We start from the raw sequence: 12051 nt of genomic DNA on the forward strand, positions 1-12051 counted from the left end.
GACACTTTCCTCTATGGGTCAGTGATAAATACCTATAGAGGATAAAGACCGAAGGTTATAAATATTTTAGGGATGGTGTTACAAGCTTTTAAAAAATGTGACTGGTAGTATTAACAATTTATATCAGTTAACCAAAAAAGGGCACAAACCTCTTTGGAAAAATATTTGAAATAAACCTTTTATAAATATTAATGAAAGATACATCTTACTGTGAGGTGATCCCAAGTAACACTCTGGAAGCTATGAATGGGATTACAAGCTCAACGCAAAGGTGGATATAAGCAAAAAGTTAATAAATTGTCCTACCACAGTCTCAATTTTTCTCAATCCTAATATAGGGGGACAACCAATGTAACATGTTTGTCAAGCCTTTCATGTTATCATGACCAAAAGATAGGAACCAAAGTTGGGTTCCTAGCCCAACTGATTGAACATACATGAAATAGCATTATTTCATTATAAACTAAAAGACACAGAGAGTTCAACAAATTTATGTCTCTTCATGATTTTATGCATCATCCCTGTTTGGAAGCTACACCAACATCTGCATCCTCCTAGCTTTAGTCTTTGTCCTGCAGGTTGAGGATCACAGCCACTGGTTTCAAGGAACTGCACCAGTGACACTAAGACACATAAGTCACATTATCAATTATATAGATTGAATTATATGTCTGTGCACACAACACTGACTGTGGATCTTCAGAATTTCTGGAGACACACTACCAAAATGTTATAATAATAATACATAATCTATTTTTTTAATTATACTGTATACAGCCATACTGTAAAGAAAAATATGACAAGTAACTGCTAATCTGACTCATGACTACACAGCTAACTGCACATTCTTTCCTTTTTCTTAATGAGCATTACAGCATTATTCTAGCAGAAAAAGAAATGACTAGTGAAAATAGGACTGTCCAGTAAAATACTAAATAACTTGTCAGTACTTTTGTTATATAAAATATTTCAGTACGTTACAAAATTTTACACAATAGCAATGTACAACAGAAGTTGCCCTTCTGATTGATCTATGGTATTCCTTTCCATTCTCGATGCCTGTATGTCATACTCTTAACTCCGAGTCTCCCATAGAACTAGACTTTTAAAGATGGTTTTCTGCTCTTAGAAATAATAAATAACAGGAAAATGGCTCAAGAAAGATGTACCTATAATTCAGTTGACATAATATTTTTCACTACAGCAAGAAAATGCCAAACTAGCACCAAAACTTCCAATTGACCTACTTAGATTACAAAAGTCACTATTTAATGACATGAATAACTTATTATTTTGTTAGAAATAATATTTCAAGGGAGATACTTAGTTGTTTCTAAAGAAGGTATAGGATTTATATCAGTTGATAATCTCTCTCTTTAAGGCTTGTCCAGAAAAATGGAAATCATTGTGTAAAAATGGCACTCAACCAGGCTATATTGCCACAGTGTAATGGTATGGTCATTGCATCACTTTCATATCTCTCTTACATATGTACATGAACAGCCCACTATGCATCCGTGTCTATGATTTAATAAACATGGAAATAATTTTCTTGATCGCTGAAACAGTGATACAAGCTAGTCACATCCTTCCAACTTATGGTTGTCTCAGCATATCTGAAAATTTTCCCCCTACGGAGTAATGATACCCCCACTCTAGTGAGCTCACTCGCTTTCTTCAGATATAGGATTCTGCCTATGATAGCTTTGACCTTCAGCACCAAACCGTTCGCACTGCACTTTGGGGAGAAACTATGAGGGATCTCCACTCAGAATACCTGTTGATTTGATCATCTTCATAAACAACTAGCAAACTCACTTTTATTGTCCAGGAGGAATACGTGGCTCCTCTACCAGAAGAAATTAAACCAATGTTTAAGCACTTAAAATAAACTAAGATGACGTTTATAAGATTATAACTAGTATTCTGTGATTCTAACTCCTATATTATCCCTTTTTGCTGAAATGTGAAGTTATGATCAAGCAAGAACGCAACAATATGTGGGCCCTGTGGGATTTGTCAGCAGGAGAAATTATCAGTATACCATACGGTTAATTTATCAACATATTCTCTGGTTCATCAGTTGTTAGATATTTTTGATACTTAATGTACAATATGTTTAGATGTGATATTAGTATTAACTGCTCATTGAATTTTAGAGACTAAAGTGCATAGCAATTCTCTTCATACCTCTTAATTTCTACAAAATCAGGTTCTTTTTCTCCCCTCTCACATGAATGTAAGAAAGCACTTTTTCCTCTGTTTCTTTCCATACAATCATTCTGACAGTTGCACAAGTGCATGTGGTAGGGGGGTCTCCTTCCTTGTGCTGAATTCCCAAGTCATGCTATAAATTAGAGGACATTGCTGCAGCCTTTGAAGAGAAAAGATTTTGTCTAGATGCCTCCCCACTACCTTCATCAGAAACACAGTCATTATATCAGCGAATAATCTAAACAATTTCTGCAACATTCAGATTTTACTCAAGAGTTCCAGATGTCTAATCTTCCCTTTGATCTTTAGCTGATTTTTGTGTGCTATTCAGTGCAGGCTCATGTTAATCTAGGAAACAATTCAGCTATTATCTATAACTCTTCTCCAGCCCTTAACTCAGATTCCTGATCTATTTCTACCTGAGCAGGAGGTAATCAACTCTAGCTCTGCTGTATTTACAGCCAATATATCATAACTGACCAGAAGAATCCTCCAGTCCAGAGAACTGACTGACATGATAGATCAATAAGTGTCTCAGAAATAGATATAACTCTCAGTGTTTCAGGAGTTTTGATCACATCAGCTGAGATTTTCTTCTGCAGGAAGAAGATGTATTCTTGATAACATCATCTCGTCTGTTCTCACATACAAAAGTTGCCACAGAACAAAAACCCAAATGGAAATTAGTGAATGAAAACATAGAAAGCCACTCGCCCAAAGAAAGAGATTTCATTACCTGAACTATGGGAGCCCACACAAGAATAGGGAGAGTAAAATGAAATATGTTAAGAGATCAAGCAGAAACAGCAGAATAAATGCTAGAGTTACAGACAGCAATAGTTAATGAAGATGTTTTATGTATCTACAGTTGCTGGTTAAACAGAGAGCGGCAGATGAATAGTCACCTTTCTGCTGCTTACTCAAAAGGTACTTTACCTCTTTGTGCCTGGATGGCAGAAATTAAATGTATTTGTTCGCATATATGCTGCTAAATTAAATCTCTAACTATTACAGATTAAGAGACAGTATGCTGAAGACAGGTAACGCTTCTGTTTGACACGACATTTCTTGCATCTCCCTCCTAAATATTTCATATTGGTCAATGTTAGAAGGAGGTTATTGCTCCAGATGGGACGGAGCATTACCTATGCCTATTACCTATTGCTTACCTATTGCTTACCTATTGCTATTACCTATTACCTATTGCTTACCTATGTCTATTCTTATGCTCCTATCAAGTTAAAAATTACTGTGAACAATGTTACGGCTTAGTTTAGGTTCCAGGATGAGGACACCTGTCCTTGCCACCTTCACAATGGACGGGGTAACTTGAGGCATAAAAGTACAATATCCATAATTCACATCTTGCCCTTGCACAGCTGTAGACCGTGGAGATTTTCCTATTAGTTCATTACTGTTAGTACAAGCACAACATTCTTTTCAACAGAACTGAAATCTGCTTGGGGACAGCCTCTGATACCGTAAATCTTGGTTTTCATCTGGCCACATCTACAGTTCAGACTTTATTTAAAACACTGGTGATGTTGGCTGGTGGCATTCAGCTACTTCAGAAATAATTTGTGAAGGATGAAAAGGGATGCAGTAGATAATAACTCAGTTGCCAAGTCATACAGCTTTGAACCAAAAAGTAGGTAATTATGCCAGCTGGACATATTTTTCTTCTTCTAGTAAAATGCACTAAGTATTAATGGTGTGGCAAAGATAAGACTGTGGTGAAGTTAAGGAGGGATTGGAGGTCCAGATGCACAGGATGGTGAAGTGAACTTTTAACCTTTGTTACAATTTTTTCTGCTATTCATAGCAAATATGCAATAAAATAATGTCAGTCAGCACTGGGTACGACGACAGAGAAGTTTATCATTAGGTCCTTGATAACATGTGCAGTGTTGCATAACGCTGAACATGAATGAACATAGTGCATGGGGAACAGGCTCACACTGGAGCATGATACGCTGTTATCAAGTATTAGACAGTAAGAAACGCTAAAAAAGGAGAAGATATTTGAACCCAGATATTTTCAGCAATTTTGTGAAGGAGATGATTGCTCTCAGTCTGCCAGCTTTATCGCAGTGGCCATGGTAAGTGTAGAAAGCAACAGTAAGGCTGAGGTAGCCCACAGAATCACAGAAGCACCAACACTGGAAGGTGCCTCTGGAGATCGTCTAGTCCAATCCCTCTGCACAGAGCAGGGTTAGCTACAGCAGGTTTCTCAAGGCTGTGTTCAGTAGGGTACTGAGTATCTCCAAGGATGGAGACTCTACAGCCTCCCTGGGCAATCTGCTCCAGTGTTCAACCACCCTCACAATGAAAAAGTTTTTTCTTATGTCTAAATGGAATTTCCTGTATTTCGTAAGAATACGGCAGAGTTGAGGGGATCAAAGTGTCATGGGGGTCATGCTTGGCTGTGGCAGGACCAGGATCTGGAGTGCACAGGCTGGTGCCTGCCTGCCTGCCATGGGGTGGGGGCCAGGCCCTGCTGTGTGGTGCTTCCCCCCACAGGAAATAGCAGACACCATCCCACAGGAGCACTGTGATGGCTGAGGGGAAGGTGATGGGCAGAGCCAGGAGCAAGCAGTTCCTGCTGCTCAGCAGCCTCATGCACCAGGTGCTGGAGGCCCCAGGCATCTACATCTTCAGGGAGCTGCTGGACACGCCTGCCATGCATGAGCGGGATGGCAGCAAGCTCTTGCTTGCCCTCCAGCTGCTGATCATCTTTGCATACGTGCATTACTTGGCTGAAACAGTAAACCTCCTTCCCTTGCCAGAGGCTCAGATGAATAAACTGAGACACCTGTCAGTCTTTACTGGCATCCACTATTCAGTGCTGCTGTAAGAAGTACAGTTGAAGACTGTCTGGCAGCTGGAGGACTTCATGAGGGAGGCTGTGTGTGCAGATGTGCTGCACAGGAGCTTGAGCCGATGGGATCAATGGCTGGAGGTGACTTACGGCCTTTGTGAGACACCCAGAGAAAGGAGATTAGCACCCACACATTGCAGGAGAGGTGCCAGGGCTGTGAGGTTGTCTTGTCAGACATCCAAGAAAAGGTTAGTTGAGCCAACCACCACAAAGAGCAACAGCTGGCACTTAAGCAGCAGATAGAGAGCAGGTGGCATGTCCAAAGAGAATAAGTGACAAACGCAGCTGCTGCAGCAGCCACATCCCAATACTTGGAGGAGCATATAACAGAGCTCAGGGAGCCAGTCCCCGACACCAACTGGTGCCAGGCTAGCAAGGAAACTTCCAAAGCCAAAGGGCTCTGGGGCAGTGCGAGGATTTAATCTAAATTAGACTCACTGGATCTTCCTTCACAGTGTGTGAGAGAGAGATCTGGAGGAGGGATGGTAGCAAGGTTCCCAACTGTGATGCTTCTCATCTCACTTCCACGATCCATGTGTCTGACTAATTCTCCTGCATTTTTGTTCTCCTTCCTGCCTTATGCACTTCCTCCTTTCCAGGCAGTATCTTCCTCTTCTCCATCATATTTCATCCTACAAGCTTCCAGTTGGGTGCACTGCTGCTTCCCCCACACCTCAAGCCCCCATCACTACAACCATATGTTTCTCCCTTTTTCTCTCTCCCTATCTTTTAACAGGTAAATGTAAAGAGCTACAGAACTAGTTGTCACAGCTGTCACTAGCTGTTTTCACCAGTTTTCACCAGCATGGAAGCTTGGAAAGAGTGGGCTGGTGCTCGGCAAATGTTTTGGCTCTAGAAGTCCCCTGGGACACTTTACTCCAGGATGCAGCTGCTGTCATTGATTGTGTAATGTTTGTGTTTCTGGGTGGGAGGGTAGTTAGAAATATATAAAAATAGATGAGACAGTAAAAATAAAAATCTATGGACCAGACGGGCCTACATTTTAAGTGGAAGTTCAGTTAGAGATACTCTACTCCAGAAATGCAAAAAGAATTTTAGGTATGGAGACTGTCAAAACTGTCTGAAGCATTCAGCTGCAAATGCCAGTTATGGTAGCAGTCGGATACAACTGCTAAATCAGAACCTGGCCGGTTCTTAAGGTAAAAGACCTGAGACTGAATACGCAAGCAGATGCCAACAGCACAGATAAGCTTAAGATTAAAAAGATTGACTCTTAAGGTTGGCCATTAAACAGGGACTTCCAGATCCTGCATATGTTCCTGAAGAAACTGTGATTCTGAAATAGTGGTTGTACTGAAAGTGTTGTCATGAGGTGTATAGTCTAGCTCAGAAATATTCTAGATAGATAGTCTCTCTTGCAGGCCATTGTAGCATGCTGTCTCATAAGGGAAAATCATATCAGGGAATGCAACATCTGTCCTGATTTTTTTCTGTCAGTGTGATAATTTGATCACAAACGCTGTAATTCCACCAACATTCCAGCATGCTCTGAGCACGAAAGACTGCCCAATGCTAATAGAACCTGTAGAACATCAATATTCCAGAACCTTCTAGCAAATATTTGGTAATTACCTAAGGCAATGGTTGTTTGCACAGCATGGATCTTCATTTTGTTTCAATTGAGTAATAAACTTGACGGGTATAATGTAGGCAGCGCTCTCTTATGAAGAATGCATATGATGGAATTAGCAAGGTTGAAGTGTGCGGTTCAAGACTCCTCAGAGTAGGGGAACAAGCTTACACTGTGGGGTTTTTGGAAATCCATATAAAACTGATGTAGAATCTCAGTTTCATTTCTTATGGTTCAATATTTTTTTAAAACAAACAAACAAGCAAACAACCCAAAAGAACAAAGCAACTGAAATTCTTGTTCACAGTTTCCAACAAGAGGCCTGAACAGACATAACTCCACTACCTTGGCTTCTATAACAATAATCATCCAGGTAGCAGTCAAAACGTGAAACCTTGACCCTAAGAAAGCTAATGGCAAAAGTTTAAAGACATTTTAGCAGAGCCTGCACTGAGTTTCATGTTGTTTTGCTGCAAATAAGAATTAAATATTTTGAAATAACTGTCCATTTTCCTATCACAAGCATTACACTTTCTAAAAAAATACAGAGAATCCATCTTCTCCTGCCTAAAGCAATGGCAAGAAGTTCAAATTTAGTTCCATTGAAGCTACTTGTCCTTATAAAGAGAGAGCAGGATGTTTTGTATGGCTATTTTTTATCTCCTACTATCAACAGAATTTATCAAACTAGCTGTTGCATGTAATTACTTTTTGTTGATCAAGCCTTCCTAATAGGTCTGTTCTCTCCATATCCTTGCTGTGCGCACAGAACTCCCAATGATACTAATAAAACTCGGGCATGTGGTTTGAGGAAAGAATAAGTCTTATGTATCATTTTGAGCAGAAAGATATTTTAACAGAGACCATGTAGTGCAAGCACTAAGTCACACAGTAGATGCAGCAAATGTTTTGTTAATCGACTGTAAACAAAGCATTCTTCTTATTTGCACCTTATAATTAGAGTCTTTTTATTAAAAAATAATCATCCTACTTGTCTATTGTTGTGTTTTTACACATAGGAGGTGTTTCCTAAGTGTTATTTTCCTTTTTTTCTGCTCTAACATAAGCCAAAAATTCATGCCAGCAATCATCTGGAAAACATAACATGCATAGTTTTGTTTAATCAACACAGAACATTTTCCATCTACAAATGCCACCTCCAGCTGGTGGCATAAAGATGTGAGTTACGCATTTGCAGAAGAAAGCCCATCTACGCTCTCACCCATAAACAATCAAAATACATTTCAAGGACACAGCAGTGTTCCCTCCCTACCCCTTGACACAGGGGAGCTAGCAAATGTTACCAGCTTCAACTAACATGAAAGAGCCTTTAAAAACAATAAAGTAATTAGACATGTTCATGAGAGATAATTATGTCATGTAAAGATGTGCATTCCCAGAAGTGCTTTTGGCTCTATTAGAAAAGAACATTTCTCCTCTCAAATGAATTTTACAGACTTGCAAGGTGTGGGAAAATGGCACCGTTCTCATCAGAGTTAAAAGCATATGATTCAAATGAGGTCTCCAGCATGGCACTGACTGCAATAAATTATCAAGTGTGTGTCCTGTTTTCTAAAATGGGCTCAATTTATCATTTTATTGAAAAGGTTCCATTATGCTAATGTCTTATAAAATCACTTTTTGCTGTTGCTGGAAAGTCAAGAGGGAATAGCAATTTTTATATTTAGAAGTAAAAAGTACTGTAGCGGTGAGCTGTCAAGGGTTAATAACCCTGACAGAAGACACAATGTACATAACAGCCAACTTCCAAGGACTTTGTAATAGCAAATTTTTATAACCTTACTGGAAGCAGAATAACCAGAATATTTTTCTAAGCTTAACTATTTTAAAAGACATTTTGACAGAATTAGTAATAGTTAATTAGCGGAGTGAAAACTCTCCCTCTGTCCTCCAACTTATTCATGAATTGACGCTGAAGACTGTTCAGGAAGCACCGTTCCAAAGATCAGATTAAAGAACGCTGTTATCTTTGGTGTCAAGATATCCAGAGAGCGTACTTGAAGGATAATCAGACAGAGACTATTACTTGCAAAAAGGAAAACTCTATTGGTTTGATCTTGTATAATTGCTCTTTTGTCACTATGGCTGAGATATGACTCATATCCAGAAAATCCCTTATACACGATGCATCAAAAACTATAGCATTGTCCCAGAAATAGTGTCATATTATGAATAACTTTTAATCAGAAGTGTTATGGAATGTCTTCCCTTACCTCAAAACATATGCATAAAGCATCCTTCAAGAAATTACAGCAACTAATCGAGAGGGAGAATTTACCCTATAGTGATCTGATTCTAATATATTTTAGCAGCTGAAAATGAGTAGGCAGAGCGGGAGTATTGTTACTATTATTATCTCAATGGATGACCGATAAATACCCTTCCAGATGTGAGAGCTTCAAGCATGGATCACATGGAACTTCTGAAATATAACATTTACAAATCATGTTGGAAACTCATTTAAAACTTAAAAAAAATTCTCATTTCATACACAGGAGATATTTAGCAGGATTGATTTAAAATTACATGTAAACTCACTGCACTACATGCTATGGTCGTACTCTTCTTTCAGTATACACCTGGGCTTTCAGATCTCAAATGTACCTGTTTGAAATAAGTTATATCTGAAAAGCATATTTTAGAAAATACCTTCTTTATTTCTTGCCAAATTAAGATCATGAATCAGTGCTTCCTTGACAATGGCTGATGATGGAATCTACTCTAACAAATTACTGTCCTTCATTCTTGTGTGATGAAAACAGTTGAAGATGCAATTAGGGACTAATCACAAATACAGTTATTGCAGTATTTATGACTAGTGTGGACGGTGTGTCTATACTGAAGGAAGAGATAAGGTGGTGAAGAACAGGAATACAGCCATATCCATCTGTTTTCCCCATCACTCATGAAAAGATCAATAAGGAGAAATACTGTGGTCAAAGCAGAGGCCTGTGACACCTACAAATTGTAAGTGCATTTGATTAATTAATTAATTAATTAGTTTGCCTTGAAAATAAATATAAACATATTAAAATAGTGTAGCCAACAATAGAATATAAGTATTTTGTATCATTGTGATTGTACAGTCTGGCAGAATCTATACACATTTTATATAAGTATGTGAACAATGTGACTATAAAAGGGACAAAGAAAAAAGTATGTAGTTGCATGCAGGAGGCATCAAAATAACAAAAGGTTGCAAAGTGAAAAACAAAATAAGCACAAGGGACTGCAAACGGGCAGAACATCCTACGGGCACAGAACACCCAGGAAAAGTAGGTGGCAAAACCAAAAATAAGATAAGCAGTAAGAAGGGCAGATGAGAACCCCCTTTTGGGAAGGGGACAAGCAGCATACAAATAACAAGCATGAAAAGGAAAAGAGGAGAAGAAAGAAGACAAGTGTGTTTCAGTTCTGATTTCTCTTGCCAAAAGGCTGATATCTCATCCTCTGCAACTACCAGGACCACAACCAGCAGTGCAACCAACACGGCATCAGCTCTATAGTACTGTATATTGCTTGCTAATTTAGGATATAAGTGTTAAGGTTTTAATAGTTTCATAAATTGAATGCATAGTGATAATGATTAACAAGATGCAGGAACTAACCATTAGCACAACGTTAAGTTGTTAATGACTGAATTCTGTAGAAGTTTGTTTTAAAGTTTAAAAGTGGCCTGATTTATCAGTCTTACAAATGGCCCCATCACCATGTTCTCTATTCAGCTGCAACAGAATGGTACATACAATACCCTCACATAGTGTGTAACCAAGACAGAGGCAGCCATGCTTCCCTGAAATATTTGCCAAAATCAGAAGTAGTATTTTAATGCTGAGCCGATACTTTTTTCCACTCTTCTAAACCAAGCAAATTAGTTCATTCCTTTTTCTGGATGTAGATTGATCCCCAGATTGATTCTGCATTTCATATTTAAAACTTCAGAAAATAATGCATTTTAAAAAGCTCTGAATCAAAGTGGTTATAGGATTTAATCCTAATATAAAAGCAAACTGTCAGTGCACCAAATCAGAAAATACCATAGTAACCTAACTAGTGATTTGAATGTGTCTGCTGAAACAATACATTAGTTGCATACTAAGTAATTTATTACTTTTTCTTGTACAGCACAATGAATCTTTTTCCAACGAATCCTTGTCAAAAGAACTTTACTGTAAGAATCACGTAACCACCTTTAAATGGTGTATTACTATTTGAAGAAATTTAAGAATGAAAAGTCAGTGGAAGTACTGGTCATTTGTTTTGAAAATAAGTTTTGATAACTCTTAACAAAGGATCTAATTACTTAACACAAATTAAACGGAATACTGATTTCCCCTCCCCAAACTATTGCTTTACACTAGCATGGTCCACAACTAGGTTTAATTCATTAATTTAATTTATTTTATAATTAATTAATTAATGATTCCTATAAACCTGCCAAATTAAAAATGTTTATGCTGACTAATATCCCATTTTAAAATGCAACTAAATGATACAGAGAAATCTTATGAATCCCTTCTTAGTTTTTATAAGGCAATAGTAAATTCTTAGATATTCAGTTTTCTGACACTGCAGACCAAAATTAGGCCATGCGAAATATAAGTTCATTGTTGTACTTGTCTTAGGTTTGTCTGGTTCAGTTGCTGAACGCTTACAAAGCTTCACGTCTCAGAGTATCAATATAGATGTTCTTGCAACGCTGGAGGCCATTTTGGATGGATCAGTGATCCCATTTTGATGGCATTCTCGAGAAGATGATAAGAAAGAGAAGCAGTTGTATTTTTCAATCTAGGAGTATTCAGCCGAATGCCCCATTAAAATGGGGAGGTGGAGACATACATCATCCTGTCACCTGACCTGGAACTAATTTAACAGTAAAAGTTTTAGAAACCTGATATGTAATTTTAAATTATGTCAGGAACTTAGACTATTCATTTACTGCACATACAATTGGCACAAAAACAATTTCTTATCCTCGCAGGTTTTTAGACAAGAAGAATCTTAGTAAAATGTAATATTACTTACCAAGCACAGAAATTTTAACATATAATCAGCAGAATACTCTTCAGAAAGTATTTCTAAAGTGTCAGCAATATGCCTAGTTAAATTTATAATTTTTTTTTCTTTTCATCAGAGTTTTCATCATTTCATCAGAAGGGTGCACAGTTCTGACTATCCAACCCCCAAATTCTGGATTTTCCTTCTAAAAGTTGTCTGCCTAAGTCTTTCACACATCAGACTCACACATAGACTTGGAACAGGATCATCATTTTAAGATTTTAAGTAAGTACTGAAAACATTGAGGTTTCCTAATGATAGTTTTACCTGCCCTAACTCATGTTTGCAC

The 12051-nt window shown here is 38.0% G+C and overlaps 1 protein-coding gene and 1 pseudogene across 4 annotated transcripts in view; one reads left to right on the forward strand and one right to left on the reverse strand.

Annotated features, from left to right (window-relative positions):
* Positions 1-12051, reverse strand: part of PRKN (parkin RBR E3 ubiquitin protein ligase) — an 802661-nt gene that overhangs the window by 524487 nt on the left and 266123 nt on the right. The window lies entirely within an intron of this gene.
* Positions 4769-5519, forward strand: LOC104152823 (COP9 signalosome complex subunit 7a pseudogene; annotated as a pseudogene).

This window comes from Struthio camelus, chromosome 3 (assembly GCF_040807025.1).
Source record: "Struthio camelus isolate bStrCam1 chromosome 3, bStrCam1.hap1, whole genome shotgun sequence".
Taxonomy (NCBI): domain Eukaryota; kingdom Metazoa; phylum Chordata; class Aves; order Struthioniformes; family Struthionidae; genus Struthio; species Struthio camelus.